Here is a 23,304-nt window from a genome sequence, read left to right on the forward strand (position 1 = left end):
CCCCCCCCTCGTACGCCACTGCTTTCAAATAAAAGGCTTCCTTTTCCACGCCTTTTAACTTTACCTCTCTTAATTCATACCATAAAGATTGTCCACTATAAATTAAGACAGCTTAGAAGAAAGCAAATCCACCAATATAAAAAATCAGCGATGTGCAGCCACCTGTGCCAGGGGGGGGGGAAGGCCAAGCGGCCATGAACCCCGTGGAAAATCTCCGAAACCTGTGGAATAGGTTTAAAAAAAGGTTTTAAATATTAAAATTACTTGTTAATCAAATTATAGAAACAATTTCATAATTGTTTTGATCATCTTTTTCTTCAAATTTTGTTTTCCCGTAAACAGGATGAATCTCAAGTCTGAATTTCATTGACACTAATCATACATTAATATATAAATTTGGCTTGTCTGTCTGGGTGTCTGTTTGTCTGTTTGTATCGAATAAACGTCAAAACGGCTGAACCGATCGGGCCCAAATTTTTTGTGGGACCTCACGTGACCCCAGGGAAGGTTTATGAATGATCAATTTTTAAAAATTTGTGTTTAAAAGTTTTTTATTTTTTTTAAATTTTGAAAATGCGCAAAAAATATTATGAAATCCGCAAACTTTTTTTGTTTTTGTTTTATACTGTACAAAGAGAAGATGTTCAGAGATAAAGCCACAATTAATATTTGAAATAGAGAATGGGCGCGAATGTAAAAACAAAATTTACACAAGCATATATACAGGGGGAGGGACTAAAGGGGCTAAATGCCCCCTCATGGATCAGTGAAGTCTATGGTTTCCATGTGATGCAGGGTTAATTTTGTACGAAAAGAGGGAAGGGGAAGGGAAAGGGGTAAAAGGTTAGGCTAGGGAATGGTGAAAGGGGAAGGATAGGGAAAGTGGTTGGAATAGGGTTGGAAAGAGGATGGGTAAGGGAATGGGGGAAGCGAACGGTAATGGGAAAGGGGATTGAGGTAAGGAAAGTGGTATGGAATGAGAAAGAGAAAGGGAAAATTGATTGGGGAAGGGATAGAGGAAGAGGGAGGAATAGGGAAAAAGGATGTGAAAGGGAAAGAAGAAAAAGGAGGGGAAAGGAAAGGGGGCAAGGAAAGAAAAGGGGATGGGAAAGGTGAAAGAGGAAGGTTTAGGGAAAGAGGAAGAGAAAGACTAAGAGAATGGGGAAATGGGATGGGATAGAGGAAGGGAAAGTGGGAAAGGAAATGGAAAGAGCAAAGAAAATGAAAGGCGGAAAGGAGAAGGAAAAGGGAAAAACGGAAGGTAAAGGGTACTGAGAAAAAGAAAACAGGAAGGGAAAGTGGGTAACGAGAGAGAGGAAGGGGAAGGAAAAGGAGAGAAAAGTGAAAGGGAACGGGGAGGGCCGGGAAAAAGAAAAGGGAACAGAGAAAAAGGAAAGGGGGCAGAAAAGACAAAGGGGATGGAATTGAAATAGGAAAGAGGAATAAGGAAGGGAAAGAAAAAAAAATGGGGAACGGTAAAGGGAAAGAAAAGAAATGAAGGAAATGAAAGGAAAAGAAAGGATAAAAGCGGAGAAAGGTTTAAGTAATGAAAGGGGATAGGAAAGGGAAAATAAAAAGGGTAAGGTAGAGTTGGAAAGAAAAGATGTAAGGGGGAATGGGAATGGGAAACAGGAAAGGGTACAGCGGAAGGGACGGGAAAGGGGGGGAATATGAAATAGGGAGGAAAAAGTAATGGGGAAGGGGAAAGAGAAAAGAAGAAGGGAGAAACGAAAGGGGGAAAAGGGGAAAGAAAAGGTGGAACGGGAAAGGGGATTCAATGAGGATATGGGTAGGAAAATGAAAAAGGGGAAAGGGAAAAGAAAAAAAGTGAAAAATAAGGAAATGTTAAGGCCTTGACAGGGAGAGGGAATGGGCAGGGGATAAGGAAGAAAAGGGAATGAGAAAAGGCCCAAGAAAGGGGAAGGGAAGGTGAATTGGAAAGGGGAAGGAGAGGAAGGGAGAGAGAAAGGGAAATTAAGAATTATATGGTATAGGAAGGGGAAACAATAGAATTAACATTTTTCTTACAATTTTTCAAAAAATTTTATCTTCTTCCAAAAAAATGGTTTCGCGGATTTTTTTTTTCAATGTTTCAAAAAAATTGTTTACTTTTTACTTTATTTTTTCATGAAATCCAAGCAAAATAAAAATTTTGGAAATGTCTAAAACTTCGATAATTCCTGTTTCTTTTTACTCACCCTGTATATAAAAAACACTACAGTGAAACCCTTAATAACGAATACATCGAAAGAATTCATCAAATGTCGTATTCTTCACTTTCTGGTAATGGAATGTTGCAGATATTTAGTTTTTTAATTAAATGATTATATGGAACTCTTTAAAACTGTTCCCGCATATTCATGGCTATTTATTTATTTTCGAAAATACTAAAATTTACGTAATATAGTATAAAACTCATTGAAAAATTGTGAAGACGACATTTGATTAATTCTTCCGATGTATTCTTTATTAAGGGTTTCACTGTACAAAAAATGTAAAAAGCATGTAATGAAAAGAAGGTACGATCTAAGCCCAATTATCTATCAGAGTGAAATTATCTCCTACTCAATCTAAAACTGTTCTAACTTGATAAATCTAAATTTTGTCTCTGTTTCTACAGGGTAAATCTTCAATAAGATCTAGAGCTGGACACGTACCGACTTTATTGAAATTGTTCCGTTCTGTTCTAGTACGAGGGCCTTTAGCTAGATCGTTCCGATCTTGTTCCTTTTTTCCAATCATTCCGTTCTCATTCTGTTTAGTTCTCGTCCAGGCTTAAAAGGATAAGCTTAGATCATTTCTGGGCCGAGCAATGTATATTTTTTGTGACGTTGGGGAGGGAGTCATTATATCCTTAAAATGTATGATAGCCTGTAATTGCTGATATAACCTGGTTTATCTTTATAAAGGGGGGTGTACAATTTGTAGATTAAAAAAAATTAATTTTCATAATCAATATTTCAATAATATTAAAATATAAATAAATAAATTATAGAAAACAATTTCTTTTAACCTAAATCTCCCCTCCCTCACGGGAGAGGGAGGCCGGAAAAAGGGGGGGTTTAGAGTGGGGGGGGGGGACAGGTGATCGAATTAAAAAATCTTTTAATTATTTCTAGTATACATTCCTGATTTATAATGCGTCCCTGACTTAGAACGCGTTCTTGAAAATAAGAATGCGTTCCTGATTTTAAACCTTCTTTTAACCTGTTCCGTTCCGTTCATCTTCATTCGTTCCAATATTTTTAAGAAAGGGTTCTTTGCGTTCCGTTCTTTTTTAGGAAACTATGGGATCATTCTTGATAGTTCTGTTTGTTCATGTGAAAAAAACGATAATTCTTTAGGAACAACGCCCAGGCCTAATGGGATCCTCCACCTCAATCTTAGAGTAATAAAGTTTCTTTCAGCTTCTAGATCAGCTTCTCGGAGCAATTATAAAAAATGTCAAAAGGCATCTGGGATATTTCCCAAATGCCTAGGTATCTTGGAAGTTTCCCAAATTCCTATTTGAGGTATTTGAGGGGGTGGTATATTTTTAAGATTTTGGAAATTTCTCAAATGACTGGAAATTTCCAAGATACCCAGGCATTTGGGAAATTCCCCAAATACCCAGACATTTGATAAATTCCCCAAATACCCAGACATTTGAAAAAATTTCCCAAATTCCCCAAATTTTCAGTCATTTGAGAAATTTCCAAAATTTTAAAAGTATACTACCCTCAAATACCGATAGGAATTTGGGAAATATCCCAAATGCCTGGGTATCTGAGAAATTTCCCAAATGCCTTGGTTTTTGGGAAATTTCCCAAATACCTGGGTATCTGGGAAATTTCCCAAATACCTTTATATCTGGGAAATTTCCAGTCTTTTGAGAAATTTTTAAATCTTAAAAATATACCACCCTCAAATACCTATAGGAATCTGGGAAATCTCCAAAATGCCTGGGTATCTGGGAAATTTCCCAAATATAGGGATTAGAAAATCAGATTGTGTGGCAACATCTTAATTTCTTTCCAATAGCATGCAATGTAAAATACATGACTCAAACTCTGATCTTTAATCCATCTATGATGTCAAACTATGATTTCTGTTAATTTTAATGTGTAATTTGAAAGGTTTACATAATTTACATCATTAGGTTGCATTATTTGCTAAATAATTGGATTTGAAAAAAAGTTAATTTAAACAGTTTGGAAACATGGAAGTTTTTGAGCATTTTACCTTATTATAAGGAACAAAGTAAGGTATGAAATTAAAAGAAGTATATATTTCCCTAAAGCTGATGCTGGGACAGACAGTATTTCTAGTCATAAATTAGTATTCATTGCCTTAACTGTGTATAATTAATTATCTACATAAACCTATACAATATACAGTATACACACAGACTTTGGAATCATTAATTCAAGAATATTAATGGGAATATATCAGTTCTATATATTGATGGGAATATATAAGTTCTATATATAAATGGGAATATATCAGTTCTATATATTGATGGGAATATATCAGTTCTATATATTGATGGGAATATATCACTTCATATTCATTTTCTCAATTATATCCTTTCAATTTAATTTAAAACAAGCTTCCGCTCGTGAAAGTTTTACAATATTCTATGCACATGTCCAGGGCTACCAAATTTATAACTAAGCTAGAAAATTAATTACAAAGACCATGTCCCTGCGACGCTTCAAAAACGGCTGCTAATGTTAAAGTGTTTACTTGATCGTTTCGTTTTTGGTCGTTTCTTCTGAATATACGAAAGTGACAACCCTAACATAAGGACTAACTTGCTCATTAAATCATTATCTTTACCTATCAATTTCTTCACACCAAACTGAAGTAAATTATACCCCTAAGATGGAAATCTTATATGTTTCAATAATAACTCTTCCTATTAAAGAGATGTTGAGAAGAATAAACTGTTTCTGATTTCTAATATAAAACCTGCCGGATAAATTTGCAAATGCGAGTAAAAACTGGAGAAGCTAGCTACGAGGTCACATACATTTTACTTTCTTCTCCTGTCTTGGTTCAAACTTAAGTACAAGAAAAACAGCCTACATTTGTTTAACTATGTTTTCTAAAATGTGTTCTAGATATATTTTAAAAGTTTAAAAGTTTAGGTTTTCACAGAAAGTTTTCTAACACTCATCATTCAATTTATTATAAACTCTTTTAAAAACATTTTTATACTTCTTTTCATGTTTAATTCATAAATGAAATTGTTCTATTGAAATTCTTTTCTCTTAAAATAATACTTTTGAAAGCTTTCAATGTAAATACGTCATTGACAATGTAAAGTGTATTTGTATTACTCAGATACAGAGATACAGGGATACAGAGATACAGAGATACAGGAATACAGGGATACAGGGATACAGAGATACAGAGATACAGAGATACAAAGATACAGAGATAAAGGGATACAGAGATACAGGGATACAGAGATACAGAGATACAGGGATACAGGGATACAGAGATACAGAGATACAGAGATGCAGGGATACAGAGATAAAGGGATACAGGGAAAAAGGATACAGAGATACAGAGATACAGGAATACAGGGATACAGAGATACAGAGATACAGAGATACAGAGATACAGGAATACAGGGATACAGGGATACAGAGATACAGAGATACAGGGATACAGGGATACAGAGATACAGAGATACAGGAATACAGGGATACAGAGATACAGGGATACAGAGAAACAGGGATGCAGAGATACAGAGATACAGGGATACAAAGATAGTGAGATATGAGGATAAAAAAGGGAGATATAAGGATAAAAGGAGAGTGGGATATGAGGATAAAAAGAGAGAGAGATATGAGGATGAAAAGACAGGAAGATATAAGGATAAAAAAGGAGATATGAAGATAGAAAGAGAGGAAGAAATGAGGATAAAAAGGGAGGGAAGTATAGGGATAAAAAAGGGAAATATGCTGATAAAAAGAGAGGGAGATATGAGGGTTAAAAGAGAGGGAGATATAGAGATAAAAAAGGGTGATATGAGGATAAGAAGAGAGGGAGATATTAGGATAAAAAAGGAAGATATGCGGATAAAAAGAGAGGCAGATATGAGGATAAAAAAGGGAGATATGAGGATAAAAAGAGAGGGAGATATGAGGATGAAAAAGGGAGATTTTAGGTTAAAAAGAGAGGGAGATATAAGGATAAAAAGGGGGTTATCGTAGGGGAGGGAATATATATACAGTATACAGTATAAATACATGGTAGTGAATACAAGGATCAACTAGGCTTTAGAAATACTCATGGGACAGTTAGGTATACAATATACAATATTTATTATATATTTAATATATTCAATATTTTGGTATTATATAATTTCGATGATACCTATTATAATACCCCACACAAAATATTGAGATTTATCTTTCTTTTTTATTGTTAATATGAACCCATATCTTATAGTAATGCCTTTTTATTAGTTGCTTAATCCTAACTTTTAGTTAGTTTTTTCGAGATTTCTCCAATTTCAATATTCTAACCAATGAGATCACAGCGATCCAGAGAGATATAAATATACCGGGTCAACTTTTAAGTGTTACATCCCCTTGACATTTTATTTTACTTCACATGTTCAATTTTACTATTTGTAGTCCTAGACATGTGACATGCAAAATTTAATATTTGTAGTCTTAGACATGCAAATTTTACTATTTGTAGTCCTAGAATGTAAATTTTACTATTTGTAGTCATGGACATGTAAATTTTACGATTTGTAGTCCTAGAATGTAAATTTTACTATTTGTAGTCCTAGACATGTAAATTTTAATATTTGTAGTCCTAGACATGTAAATTTTACTATTTGTAGTTCTAGACATGTAAATTTTACTATTTGTAGTCCTAGAATGTAAATTTCACTATTTGTAGTCCTAGACATGTAAATTTTACTATTTGTAGTATTAGACATGCAAATTTTACTATTTGTAGTCCTATAATGTAAATTTTACTATTTGTAGTCCTAGAATATAAATTTTACTATTTGTAGTCCTAGACATGTAAATTTTACTATTTTTAGTCCTAGACATGTAAATTTTACTACTTTTAGTCCTAGACCTGTAAATTTCAAAAGGAGTAATTGGCATAATGCTATTCCACGACGACTTTTGACTTATATTGACTTTTAAACAAGTGCTTATATAAATTTATTTTTCAGATAAATGTAAAAAATGGAGTCTTTTCGACAGAGAGATTTCCATTGAAAAACAGCTAAGTTTTTACAGCTTGAGCACTTGGATTGCAGAAAGATATTGCTTGATGTTTGGGTGTCTCATGAGTCAGGAACATACATAGAGAGAAATAAAATGTTTTTACTAAAGGTTTAAAGTCAATAGATCCAAGTTCTCATAAAAAGGCCGGAAACCCAACGAATCTAGTCGCTCACAGTTAAACACAACAATGCGGATTTAATGATCGTACGATACTACTTTATTAGACACCAGCTAGGGAACCCAGCTTTGCCTGGAGTTTTCCAAAAAAAAGTCAATCAACTCAATATAGAATTTTTAAACCAAGCTAAGAACATGACCGTGATTATACCTAGTTCCCAATAAAAAATTGAGGCAAATCGGTGAAGGGATTCTTGAATTATGGTCGGAAATACAAATAAACAAACAGACAAACAATTACGTAAAAATGTTACCATGTCAAAATTATGAAAGATTAGAGATTAGTTGGAAGTACATATTTCATTACATAAATACGCTTCCCAAACTTTACCTTCATAATAATTATAAAATATAGAAGCATATTAAAGTGCAGAATAAATCGGAAGAAAAATTTGGATTTTTCTAAATTCTAAAATATGTGCACTTTAGTGCAAATGGGGAAAGATGAAATCTATTTTCTTTAACTGACAAATAAGAAGAATAGAAAATATGGAAAGAATGCTGGCGCTACAATATATACATAGCTAGTTAAGTTATAAAAAAATTGAAATCCAACCAAAAGGGGTGGGTCCGAGAGATGTGCCACTCCCCCTCCTCCATATGCATTAAATTTCTGGTACTGAATTGTATCATGCAACGATAGGGGTCAGGTCACATATATTTCACTAGAAGAGTATCATTCATTTGGCGTTCTGTCCCGGTTTGCCTTACATGGTCTGTTGATGTACTATACAGCTAGCTCTACCTGGATAAAAGTCTGCCCGGCTCCTGAAATGAACAGGAGTTTACAGAAATGAAAACTGTTTTTTGTCATTTTAATTTTCCCTTCATTTAACCTTTTATCTGTCAAATACTGATAAGATATCATCATATTTCTAGCTTTGAAATATAATGCAGAATCAAGTATTTCTGTGGAGAAACCAAAGTTGAAAATATTCAATTTTCAAAGAGAAAATTATGTATATTTCATGCATTCTTCATCATATTGAGCTTTACAGGGTACCCTTGTGAATCAGATAAAAGGAGACTCAATCAAAATTATGTCTAGCTACTCATGCAGTTCCTGTAACTAATTTTACATTTCTGTAAACCCCAACCCTTCAGTTGTCCAAAAATGTTATTACTTTCTATAATACATGTAATAAGTTTCTTTAAAAAATGCTGTTATCTTTCTGAAAAAATGCTATTACTTTCTTTAAAAAAATGTATTACTTTCTGTATTTTTTTTTATAAAAGAATGTTATTAGATTCTATAAAAGAATGTTATTAGTTTCTATAAAAGAATGTTATTAGTTTCTATAAAAGAATGTTATTAGTTTCTATAAAAGAATGTTATTAGTTTCTATAAAAAANCCCTCCCCTTCTTGACACTGCTATGAATAAACTAAAGAGATTTACATAAACAACCTAGAGAATTCCTCCTTTATAGAATATTAAGAGGAATAAATAAAATATTTTGAATAAATCCTGCCTCGGTACTTTCTCGACTTAGAGGAAACCTTCCCATACCTAGAGGAAACCTTCCCAACCTAGACTAGAGGAAACCTTCCCAACCTAGATGAAACCTTCCCAACCTAGAGAAAACCTTCCCAACCTAGATGAAACCTTCTCAACCTTGAGACAACCTTCCCAATCTAGAGGAGGCCTTCCCAACCTAGAGGAAACCTTCCCAACCTAGACTACAGAAAACCTTCTCAACCTAGAGGAAACCCTCTCAACCTAGAGGAAACCTTCCCAACCTAGAGGAAACCTTCCCAACCTAAAGGAAACCTTCCCAACCTAGAGGAAACCTTCCCAACCTGGACTAGAGGAAACCTTCCCAACCTAGACTAGAGGAAACCTTCCCAACCTAGACTGGAGTAAACCTTCCCAACCTAGAGGAAACCTTCTCAACCTAGAGGAAACCTTCCCAATCTAGAGGAAGCCTTCCCAACCTAGAGGAAACCTTCCCAACCTAGACTAGAGAAAACCCTCTCAATCTAGAGGAAACCTTCTCAACCTAGAGGAAACCTTCCCAACCTAGAGGAAACCTTCCCAACCTAGAGGAAACCTTCCCAAACTAGAGTAAACCTTCCCAACCTAGACTAGAGGAAACCTTCCCAACCTAGACTAGAGGGAACCTTCCTAACCTAGACTAGAGAAAACCTTCTCAACCTAAGTGAAACCATCCAACTTTCTAGAGAAAATTGATAGTGAACTTTGCGTGAATTTTGCAAAAAATTGCTTGCAATTTTCAGAACTTTCGCGCTAATCCATGCCAGAGGTAAATAATCCCTATTAGAGGGTTTTGATTTTTAAAAAGAGTATTAATCTTCTCCTTTGGCATTCTTAGAAGGCCAGTACGTTAGCCTATAGAATAACCACAGAATTGTTAATCATAATTCTTTTGTAAAGAATTTATAATAATAAGAAGAATTTGTTGGGAATCAAGGGGGTTTCGCTCTCCATGAAAAGTAGTTAGAAATGAAAGAAGCCGTATCCGAAATCAGATCTTTTTTGTTATGAATCTCTGGATAAAGAATTTATAGCCATCTTTCGCAAACCTGCATGGTTTAAATAAATTCGTCTTCGATATCTTGTGGTGGTCATATGAACGTTACTACACACAAAAATAAACTTTTCAATATATTTTTCCTTTAAAATGGAGTCGTTTCGTGAAGAATCCCTTTAAGTTTGCGAACAAAGGGTCTAGTTGAAGTTTATGAGAACAGTTTGAAACTATCTTCATTATATAATCATAATACCAAACCGTGGACTTTAATTGGGTCTACAACTATATATTACTATAGTATTAATATAATGTATAGTATTATTTTAAATATAATATAACTTTAACATAAACTATTTACAGGGGTAGGCGATTATATCATGCAATTCATCGAAGACGACTTTCGAATTCAATTTTGATTTAAATTAAGCTGTGAAACATCAATGGATACACAAAAACAAGGAAATCAAGAGAATTTATCAATTAAAACAGATTCTCTTGGATTACAATTGTGAACTTGTAATTCGAAAAAAGCTTGTTAACAATCAAAACTTTAAAAAAAAAAAGTCTTCATTGTTGTGATATAATCGCTTACTACAGTATAGTATAATATAATTTTAATGTACAGTGCTGTATCTAGGAGAAGAACGGGATTTAAGAAAATCTAAGAAAATTCAATGCATGATCAAGGTACTAGCTCATTATTGGGTCATTTCAACACATTTCAAAAATCATCTCATTTTAAAACCCCAGGGGTGGGGGGAATCACTTAATACAGTATAGACTAAGCTGGAAGGGGGAGGAGTATCCTGAAGTATACGCTATATGTAGACTGAGAGAGGGGGCGGGGGGTTCGATACATATCTATATATATTCTGATATGCTGTACTATATTGTATTGAATGAGTAACACTGATTGGCCCCAATATAAAAGAGTTGAATAAGTTGGTTTCCTCTAATTTGGCAGATCCTGCCATATTCCTAGATCCATGGATAATAATAATAGGATAGTCAATAATACAGCCATATTCCTAGGTCCATGGATAATAATAATAGGATAGTCAATAATAAAGCCATATTCCTAGGTCCATGGATAATAATAATAGGATAGTCAATAATACAGCCATATTCCTAGATCCATGGATAATAATAATAGGATAGTCAATAATACAGCCATATTCCTAGATCCATGGATAATAATAGTAGGATAGTCAATAATACAGCCATATTCCTAGATCCATGGATAATAATAGTAGGATAGTCAATAATACAGCCATATTCCTAGATCCATTGATAATAATAATAGGATAGTCAATAATACAGCCATATTCCTAGATCCATGGATAATAATAGTAGGATAGTCAATAATACAGCCATATTCCTAGATCCAATAATAATAATAGTAGGATAGTCAATAATACAGCCATATTCCCAGATCCATAGATAATATTTGTAGGACAGTAAATAATACAGCAATATTCCTAGATCCATGGATAATAATAGTAGGATAGTCAATAATACAGCCATATTCCTAGATCCATGGATAATAATAGTAGGATAGTCAATAATACAGCCATATTCCTAGAGCCATGGATAATAATAGTAGCTAGGACAGTCATTATACAGCCATATTCCTAGATCCATGGATTATAATTATATTACTGTAGTAAAAACCTACTCCATAACAAGTTCTCGAAACCTATCTAAGTCCAATCCGTCCGCTACCAAAGTCAACCAGGACAAAACCCTCCTGGCTCTAAATGTCACACAGGGACACAAGCCTAGCTATCCAACATCAAGCTATTATCAACCAGGACACAACCCACTTAGCTCTAAATTTCAAACAGGGACACAAGCCTAGCTATCCAACATCAAGCTATTATCAACCAGGACACAACCCACCTGGCTCTAAATGTCACACAGAGACACAAGCATAGCTATCCAACAAGATATTAATCCAGGCTCTAAATGCTACACAGGGACACAAGCGTAGCTATCCAACAGCTATTATCAACCAGGATACAACCCACCTGGCTCTAAATGCCACACAGAGACACAAGCGTAGCTTTTAAACAAGCTATTAATTTAGTGCTCTAAATGCCACACAGGGACACAAGCATAGCTATCCAACAAGCCTAGCTATCCAACAAGCTATTGATCCCAAATGATGGGAATGATCCAACCTGGTTATATCAACACAGGGTTTCAGTGCTCTAAATGCCACACGAGGACACAAGCCTAGCTATCACGAGCTATATATGTCGATCCCAAATGACGGCGATGATCCGACCTGGTTATTTCAACACAAGGTTTAAGTTACTCCATATTCTAAGTTAATATGAATTGACGTAAATACAATTCCTAAGATGTTATCTATAGCACATGATGAAGACAATTGTATTACGTATTTATCGCACAGTTAAAGTTTAATATATGTATTTAGAAGATTAGAGAGAATAGATATAACGCAGTTAAGCTATCTCTGTACATGTTCATAACATAATTTAAGTGTCAGCTCCTAAACAGGATTATCCATCCTTACATAATCCTTCTTTGCTGGATTATCTATCCTTGCTTTATTCTCCTTAGCTGTATAATCCATCCTTACTTTATCCTCCTTGGCTGTATTATCCATCCTTATCTTATCCTCCTTGGCTGTATTATCCATCCTTATCTTATTTTCCTTCGCTGTATTATCAATCCATATCTTATTGTCCTTGGCTGTATTATCCATCCTTATCTTATTATCCTTGGCTGTATTATCCATCCTTATCTTATTCTCCTTGGCTGGATTATCCAGACATCTATCAAAGTGTCTCAATACTTCTTCATCTCCACACTCAGAGAACAAGTGAGCTGTCAGATCTGGGGTATAATAATAGATTATAGAAATACATTCGGGGCATTATGAATTATTATAGACTGATACAGATTCGGGTTATAATAATAGACTGATACAGATTTGGGTTATTATAATAGACTGATACAGATACGCGTTAAAATGATAGACTGATACAGATTCAAGTTATAATAATAGACTGATGCAGATTAGGGTTATAATGATATACTGATACAGATTCAGCTTATAACAATAGACTGATACAGATTTAGATTACAATGATAGACTGATACAGGTTTAGATTATAATAATACACTGATACAGGTTTAGATTATTATAATAGACTGATACAGATTTAAACTATAATAATAGACTGATACAGATTTAGATTATAATAATAGACTGATACAGGTTTAGATTATAATAATAGACTGATACAGGAGGCAAGGAAAGGAATAGTGTTCGGGACAAGGGAACAATAATTAAAACTTCTAGAAAGTTTGTGAGAAAGAAATGTGAAGAGAAATGAAGATGCCCGAAAATCAAAATCTCCGAAACTCAAATATTGTGGTCAGCCATTTACAACAAATATATTAGGAAGTTTGTCAAAAAATTTAAAGTTGATAAAAAATTACAATGTTTTAATTTCCTAAGATGCAAGGTATATTAGACCACATTTTTGGAAACTTTGCCATTGATAATCTATCAGAATCAAAGACATTTCCTATGTTTGCTTGGGCATATTCTAAATATTGTATACATGACATTAGTTTCTTTAATTCACACAAGTTTGATATTCAAGCCAACCGTTAATAATTAGTTTTAACTGTGAACTTTAGAACCCTGTAGTGTGCTGCACATCAATTAATATTTAAATGAGACTAATTTTGGCCATGTTCATGTAAAACATAAATATCTTGGATTTATTTACTATTTGAAGTGAACTATGTTTACAGTGAGACTGTTTTCTCTGTGTATTCTTAGATCAAGAATAAGATTCAACTTTAAACTGTACAGTTTGTAATATTTTATTTTACATGCTGTTTGTAAAAATGTGTCTCATAAAATTCTATTTCATATTCTATTTTCTAAAGCTCTAAAATGGGACAAATGGGCAAAACAAAAGATTTCAAAGGGTAGAATAGTTTTTTGATTGTATCGGATCAATAACGGGGCAGATCTCGTCGTTTTTCATCTATTTGGACAAATATACATTTTTTAAATTTACTGTCCCCAGACTGAGGGAAAAAGGTTTAGCCCTGTGTTTACTACGAATATTCATGGGAAGACGTACAGATCAATTAAAAAATAATAAAATACTTTAACAGTTCATTTCTTAAAGTAAATGGTTTCCATTTGACCGAGGAATAGGATCTTAGAGCTCTTGATGGAAGTAAGGACAAGCTTGATGGAGTTAAAGGAGGGGAAGGATTAATGGAACTGAAAGGTGGAGATCTATTGCAAAATGGAACTATTTCATAGATAATAAGGTCGGATGTGGATATGGGTGTCTGTCATTAATATGCCATGTGAAAAAAAGGAGCAAAGAAAAAAGACGTATTTTAAGAATTTATTAAATATTTTACTTTATTTAGCGTAAATTATACGTGCTAAGGAATTGAATCTTTACCACAAACTCAAATTTTTAAACCTCTATATCTTTTCAACCTAATAGCTTAATCCTTTGATATTTCAAACTTAGACTATTTGATCTAACAGAATTCATAATTTGAAATATCTAAGGTCTACAACATTCCGTTAAGAAGATATACAAATTAGAAAATAAGATTTTGTTGCAAAGACTCATTTCCTTTGTCTTTAGTTTGAAAGTAACAAAATCAATGATTTATGTTTATTAGATTTATAATTTTACATTTTTGTGTATATTCTATAAAATGTTTTGAGCATTATATTTAGAATGCAATAATTGTAAAGCAAAGTAAAATATTTTTAAATGTCTGATTTTTGGTTCAAACAACTTTGAGTTTGACGGAGGTAAAAAAAAAAAAATTTTAGGAACATCCTACGTAACACGTCCTACCCTCCATAACTGATTCACTTCTAAGAATTTAAAGTTTTTCGACGGACCTCTTTATCTGATCAATTGTGTAGAAGACAATTTTCCACTGTGTTTCTGAAACAGAAATGCTTGCCACTTCATGGAAAACCACAAAGCTAAAAGTAAACAATTTTTAAAAATAAGATAATGGCTATCGTCCCTTTTAGAAAAATGTTTTCCAATAAAAACTTAAGTTGACCTGATAACAAACTAAAGGTGAGAGGAAATTGAAAAATGGTGTCAATATAAAAACTAAAGAACGAAGATTGATTGACATCTATCAAATACTTTATCCCTCAACCCAGAGAAAAGATTCTATTTTAATTTCCGTTCTTCTAACCTCTGGGAATAAAGAACTCCTGAAAATTTAACAGAGTGATCTGGAAAAAAGTGACAATTTTCCAATTCATAAGTTTATTAATATGTTTTTTTCCTGCAAGAATACGGTGGAATTATGAATTCTTTTAATCATAAAATGTCAGATGAAAGTTCTCAACTTAACACTTCAGTCTCTCTCTCCCTTTGTAAATATAAGCTCTGCACATTTCGTTTATACTTGAAAACTTTTAAATATCTCCTTACCGACATGATTAAAGGAAGAACGAATGTGGCAACAATTTTCCTATTTCTGATTACTAAAATATGAAAACATGCTTTCCATCTTCATCTAATCCTTGCAACGTTGGATACTTCAGTTTTCTTTTTCTCTATTACCAAATTTCTGTAATATTTAAAGAATATTTTGGCATGGTCAAGACTTTTCAAAAATTTCGAATTTCTAAATTTTGCACAAATTTTTGTTTGCAAACAATTTTTACTTTTGCAGGTTTGCTCTAATGAAAGAGCTTTAGAGTTTTCCAAAAATGCAAAACTCGTATATAGCCTGTAATATTTGTTATATCCAAGCTCCAGATTTAAAAATCCCTTGAAAAATTTATGCGTAATTGTGTGTCACTAGCTAGGAAATAATTGTCCAAAATAAAAATCTGTTAACATTATTCCGACTTTCAATTAGGCTTTAGCATGTAATCACTTCACATACCTTTAAGCAAATGCCCTTTTCTGGGCTTCTAGGCTCTAAAAATGTTTAGGGTAGGTTTATCCTATAGACCCAATCCCACCTTGTCAGCTTTGGAACCCATTTTCACCCGTTAAATGATGATTTTTTGTATTTACTATATATAATATTTTGTTGGTCTTTTTATTCTAGATATAAAAGTAAGTGTATAATTTTCACTATTTTTGCCGGATTTTAAGTAAGAGACAGCTTAAAATATGTCTGAAATATGTCTGTGTACTTCGTTGTAGTTAGTTTAACGTGCACAATTTCCTTTATCTTTAACATTCCCTTTATCTTTAACACTCCCTTTATCTTTAACACTCCCTTTATCTTTAACACACTCCCTTTATCTTTAACACTCCCTTTATCTTTAACATTCCCTTTAAGGAAAGAAAAGCTTACACTAGAATTGAATTTAAATATAAAGTTTAGAGATATGGAAAATAGTTTGAATTAGGAGTAGAATAAGAGAGAGGACACTATGAGCCACAGATTCAATAACGAATCTAAACTTTTGTAATCCAAACTTAGGTTTAGGATTCATTTAAGTTTGGTGCAGAAATCTAAAATAACAATTAATTTCAACAAATGTATAAATATATAAATATATCATGGTCAAATATATACAGATTCGAAAATATAAATATATCGTGGTCAAATATATATAGATTCGAAAATATAAATATATCGTGGTCAAATATATATAGATTCGAAAATATAAACATATCGTGGTCAAATATATATAGGTTCGAAAATATAAATATATCATGGTCAAATATATATATAGATTCGAAAATATAAATATATCATGGTCAAATATATATATAGATTCGAAAATATAAATATATCGTTCCTATATATTAATATATCGTAATCAAATATATATAGATTCGAAAATATAAATATATCGTGGTCAAATATATATAGATTCGAAAATATAAAAATATCGTGGTCAAATATATATAGATTCGAAATATGAATATATCGTAGTCAAATATATATAGATTCGAAAATATAAATATATCATGGTCAATTATATATAGATTCGAAAATATAAATATATCGTGGTCAAATATATACAGACTCGAAAATATAAATATATCGTGGTAAAATATATATAGATTCCTATATATAAATATATCGTAGTCAAATATATATAGATTTGAAAATATAAATATATCAAGCTAGGTTTGTCCCTAAATAATAAATTGTCTGAACTCCTGTAGGCTGGTTTTCCATGAAAACTCAATACTAGTTTCCTAGTTCTGCGACCTTTTTATCAGAAAATATCCAACAAAATATTATAAATCTAGATTAAAAGTGTCACGAGACTATAAACAGCTAGATAATTATATAATTCAAAAGAAAAGGAATTTGCAAACGGTAAACAAGATATAAAACTTGAACAAGAAAATGTATAATTATAACCAGGCTTAGACTGTAAAGCCCCAAGGTTATAATGCAAGGAAAGTTAATTGCAGTTGCGTATTCTCTGGGTACATATTGAAACCAGTTCTCTCTGGGCGGAATTTGTATATAAGAATAGATGCATCAGTGTTTGTTTAGTATCCGTGGAGGATAAAAGCATTTAATTTTGATAATTTTGATAATTCACATAATAGTTTCCTTTGACCAGAATATTTAATTGATTTTTTATGTAAAAGATGGATCCCATGTCAGGCTGAAACATCCGTCTTGGGTTTACATTACCACCCAGAGACAGTACACTGCAGTACAAAAGATGCGTACACCTCTAAAATAACTTTCCTTGCATTATAACCTTGTATCGCCTGATCTTTGATGGGGTCGTAAATGACATTATTTGCTAAAAAGTGTAGGGGTTAAATCCATGGATATATAATATACATGCAGTACATAAGACATTGGACCCTGAACTTACAATTTGATTTTCGTGAAGTTAATAATTTTCAAATGTTTATAAATAAACATTAAAATTTTTCAAAATTTGGTAAAATTTACATTAAAATCGAAAATCCATACAGTATGTATTAGGATTCAAATATTTGATTTAAAATTTCAGTAAAAGTCTCATCCCTAGTTTTGTAAAAAAAATAAAAGGGGAGATAAAATGCCCCCCCCCCCTCTCCGAATAATTAGGCTAACAGACAAGCGATTTTTGCAACAATAAATAAACCTCTGGACAGAAGCCACTGTGCAAAACTCACATAAACCTGATGGAGAAACCACTGTGCACATCTCACATAAACCTGAAGGAGAAACCACTGTGCAAACCTCAAATAAATCAGATAGAGAAACCACTGTGCAAAACTCGAATAAACCTGATGGAGAAACCACTGTGCCACCTCACATAAACCTGATTGAGAAACCACTGTGCAAACCTCAAATAAATCAGATAGAGAAACCACTGTGCAAAACTCAAATAAATCAGAGGGAGAAACCACTGTGCAAAACTCAAATAAACCTGATGGAGAAACCACTGTGCAAACCTCAAATAAACCTGATGAAGAAACCAGTGTTTAAACCTCTAATAAACCAGAGGGGGATACCACTGTGCAAACCTCAAATAAACCAGAGGGAGAAACCACTGTGAAAAACTCACATAAATCTGATGGAGAAACCACTGTGCAAACCTAACATAAACCTGATGGAGAAACCACTGTGCAAAACTCAAATAAACCTGATTGAGAAACCACTGTGCAAACCTCACATAAACCTGATGGAGAAAACACTGTGCAAACCTCACATAAACCTGATGGAGAAACCACTGTGCAAAACTCACATAAACCTGATGGGTAAAGATCGTAAATGTGTATTTACATTGAGAGGGGGAAGGGTAAAATATGTAGGAGACGGAGGAGAAAAGGGGAATACTATTAAGAGGTATATAAACTAAATATAAGCTAGTGGTAATTGAAAATAAAATAAAGGCCCCCCCCCCCCCTCTTGATTTATCCTACTTTTTCTAGCTGGCGTAATCTTTTACAAATCAACCTTTGCAAATCATCTAGTATAAAAAATAATTCAGATTAATTTGTATTATTAACATTTTACTTTTTACACGAATACTTGTTTTAAGTTTGCTGGAGACAAAAAAAAACAAGATTTAAATAAATGTAAGTTTTAACAAATGAGATAATGTATAATTATATCATATGAGAACTGTATATGCAGTACAGCAATTATGTTTTACTTATCAAATATATATGTATATAAATGTATATATTTGCAAGAACTTGTTTGGGAACAGGTTATGGCTTCAAATCCCCCCGTGGTGTATATATATATATATATATATATATATTTGCAATAACTGGTTTAGGAACAAGTTCTGGCTCCAAATCCCCCCCTGGTGTATATATATATATATTTATTTGCAATAACTGGTTTAGGAACAGGTTCTGGCTACGGTAGCTTAATTGATTGATTGTTTACTTTCCAGTCTGACAGATGCTTTTACTATAGTATTCATACAGATACATATCTACTAGTTCTACTGTAGAGGGTGGCAATGTTGTACAGCGTAGAATAAAAGTTCAGAAAGTTTAGGAAAAATTCAGTTTGTGGCATAGACTCAAACAGTAGGTTCTTATGGCCGAAGGACACACCAGAGGCTTGTATAAAGGGGGTCTTTGGAGGTGGAGGCTCAGCCCCCCCCACCCCCCACCCCGATCAGCAAAATCTATAGTCTCTGGAGCCGTCTAAGGGAAGAATAAAATTCCTGTATACGCCCCTGCTCCAACACCAACCCAATTGTTACACAATCTGAACCTGTACAAACATTTAATAGAACTGTTCAGTCCAGGTGCAATGGTATTGTGAATAGGGTTTCCAAATTTTCGATAAATCTCTTTTCAAAATTTTGATAAGACAAATTTTAAATGAATCTCTTTTTCAAAAATGATTGATTAACCAATATGTATGAAACTGTTGTGAATGCATTTACCATGCCTAATATACCAGTGTGAAGTGGACCCAGTAAATACAAAATACAGTCTAGATTCATGTAATCTATCTGCTCCTACATGGTATTCTCCATGTATTGTATATATATATAAACATTAATTGTTAAAAAATTCAATTTTACCATATAGGAAAATATATGATTATATATTTAGATAAAACAGGAAGAAACACAAACGAAAAAAGTCAAGAGTTTAAAGTGAAAAGGCATTTTACAATAGAGAGATGAGAACCACTCTTATATTTGGGTTTTCAAGAGCTAGCTACAAGCATTAAATAAAAAAGATAAAAAAACAAATATTTGAATTCATTTTGGTAAAATCTAAGTTAATACAAAAATGTTGAATGGGAACAAATCCATTGTTGATGTGTTTTTGAACACCATATTTGCTGACAATATTCCAACAATATTTCAACAATATTTCAACAATATTTCAACAATATTTTAACAATATTTCAACTTCAAACTTACCAGAACCCTAGAAAAATGTGTTCAAGAGAAAAATTTGTCAAGTTTTTCTTTGTGAGGCATCTTAATTTTTTTTAAAGAATTATTTTATATTGCCTTACAACAAAAAGCACCTGTTTAAGTTTTTTTCAGAAGAACTGTTACTGATGCTTAAAACATAAAACTTGTGTAAAAATAGTCTGCAATTTTTAATGTCAATCAAAAGTTAAACAAGACAAAACATTAGAAGCAGTTTTTCAAGACTAAGGGGTTTTTTGTTCACATAACCCTGAGGCAGAAGCCCAAAGGGAGTTCCGCACAGGCAGTGCATGCTCTCTCTTTGAATTGAAATTCGACGCTGCCTGCGCGGAACTCCTTTGGGCTTCTGCATGCCTGAAGAATATTGTGAATGAAAAACCCCTTAAATCTTGAAAAGACGACTAAAGTGTCCTATCTGTTATTTGAATTAACTATGATGTCAAAGAACTTAAAAATGATGTCAAATCAAAAGTTTTTTTCTTCATTATAAAACTTATCAAAACAGTACAATGATATGAGGCTGTAGAAAAGTGGATGTGTAGTATTGCAATTGCTGCATGAGTCTAAATGTAACATTATTAGTTCAAAAAGTGAACAGACTCTTAGCAAAATGTTCTACAAGTCCTCTTCAATACATGTAGTGTTTAGTTAAATGTTCATAATATTGATATTTTCCACACAAGGGTCTCCTCTCCACCAGTCTTCAATAATCCAATGGTAACAAGATTAAAGTATATTTCCCAAGAGGATTCCCGGGGATATATACAAACACCTGCCCCCCGCACAGTGTACACAGCAAACCAAACCAAATATATTGCGCACACATGATTTTAAACTGAGCTTCCCAAAAATAATGAGAATTTCCTGACAACCCATCCCAAACTAATAAATATATCATATGTTCATTACATTTTGAAGTTTGAATTCAGTTTGAAGTTTATTTTATATTGACTGGTACGATGTTGCGACCTTATGACTTCTTTAGTGTAATTTTGCATCCAAGATTGAAAAAGCAGACTTGTTTGGTTGCCGTATCAGGATTTAAAACTAACCAATTAAATTGCTCTTCATGGTATACATAGTACATACCCGATTACTCAAACTTGAAGGATATGCGGGTTACAAGGAAGGAAAAACGGCATGGAAAAGCTTAAGGTAAGTCTGTTACATCCGTGGTGAATCTGTTTATATTCCAGGCATGAAGAGAAGATTTGGCTTGCCAAAATACACTGTTTATATATTATATAAATACATTAGGTATTCTATGCATATAATTTATATTCAGTTACTCAGTCCAACAACACCATACAAACTACCAATGAGTATGTTTAGAAATTTGGCATCAATATTTGAATAAATATTGCATAACAGGATAAACTAAAACTCAGTCACGTGTTTAGGAAAAATTCAGTTTGTGGCATAGACTCAAAGCTCGTTAATGAATTAAAAATAAACTTGTTTTCTAAACGGAATTTTCGTTATTTTCAAGAAACTTTAGTCTCTTTAAAAAGTGTATTATTCCCTTTAAAGAAACTTTAGTCTCTTTAAGAAACTTTATTCCCTTTATAGAAACTTTATTGCCTTTAGAGAAACTTTATTACCTTCAAAGAAACTTTATTCCCTTTAAAGAAACTTTATTCCCTTTATAGAAACTTTATTTGCTTTGAAAAAACTTTATTCCCTTTAAGGAAACTTTAGTTCCTTTTAAGAAACTTTAGTCCCTTCAAGGCAACTTTATTCCCCTTAAAGAAACTTTAGTTCCTTGAAAGAAACTTTATTCCCTTTAAAGAAACTTTATTCCCTTTAAAGAAACTTTATTTCCTTTAAAGAAACTTTATTTCCATTAAAGAAACTTTATTCCCTTTAAAGAAACTTTATTCCCTTTAAAGGAACTTTATTTCCTTTAAAGAAACTTTCTTCCCTTTAAAGAAACTTTAGTTCCTTTAAAGAAACTTTAGTCCATTTAAAGAAACTTTATTTCCTTTAAAGAAACTTTATTCCCTTTAAAGAAACTTTATTAACTTTAAAGAAACTTTATTCCCTTTAAAGAAACTTTAGTCCCTTTAAAGAAACTTTAGTTCCTTTTAAGAAACTTTAGTCCCTTCAAGGAAACTTTATTCCCCTTAAAGAAACTTTAGTTCCTTTAAAGAAACTTTATTCCCTTTAAAGAAACTTTAGTTTCTTTACTTTAAAGAAACTTTATTCCCTTTAAAGAAACTTTAGTCCCTTTAAAGAAACATTATACCCTTTTAAGAAACTTTATTCCCTTTAAAGAAACTTTTGTGAATTTAAAAAAACATTATACCCTTTTAAGAAACAATGGAAAAATGATCGGAATTAAACAGTTTTCAAGTTAGAAAAACAACGTTATCTTTTAACTCGAATATGCAAAAAGAAAGAAAATAGTAAGAAACAGTTAAAAGAAATTATTGCATTTTTTCTTTTTCTTTTGATTAATCTTAAACCAAGAAATATGTGATAGATTAAAAGATACTTTCTCAACTATATATATATATATATATATATATATATATATATATATATATATATATTATTCATTATATATATTACAGGGGATATTAGTTCCAAAACTAACACTTGGCCCATTTCTAACACTGAGTGTTAGAAATGGGCCAAATCCGCTAAGTTATATTTTTCAAGAGTATATATCTTTAAATCCAAGACGAGTAGAACGTAATTACACCATATATTTATAAATAACGGCTAACACTTTATATTAAAATAATAAATGTCAATTTTAAACTAAAAATAAGGTGTGAGAATTAGTTTTTGATGATTCTTGATTTCATTTCCTAACATATCCCTATGTTGAAACAATTACCAGATTTCAGCTCATGTCGCGTTTTCGGAACATATCCTGGTTTTGAGACAATTACCGGAATTCATAATCATATCAATGTAAATTTTTAAGCACTATCGCATTTACGTGACAAAACAAGATTTTTGATAAGGTAAAATATAAACAAAATGGAAAATAAAAACAAACT

Source organism: Eurytemora carolleeae, unplaced genomic scaffold (assembly GCF_000591075.1).
Source record: "Eurytemora carolleeae unplaced genomic scaffold, Eaff_2.0 scaffold221, whole genome shotgun sequence".
In the NCBI taxonomy this organism is placed as follows: Eukaryota; Metazoa; Arthropoda; class Copepoda; order Calanoida; family Temoridae; genus Eurytemora; species Eurytemora carolleeae.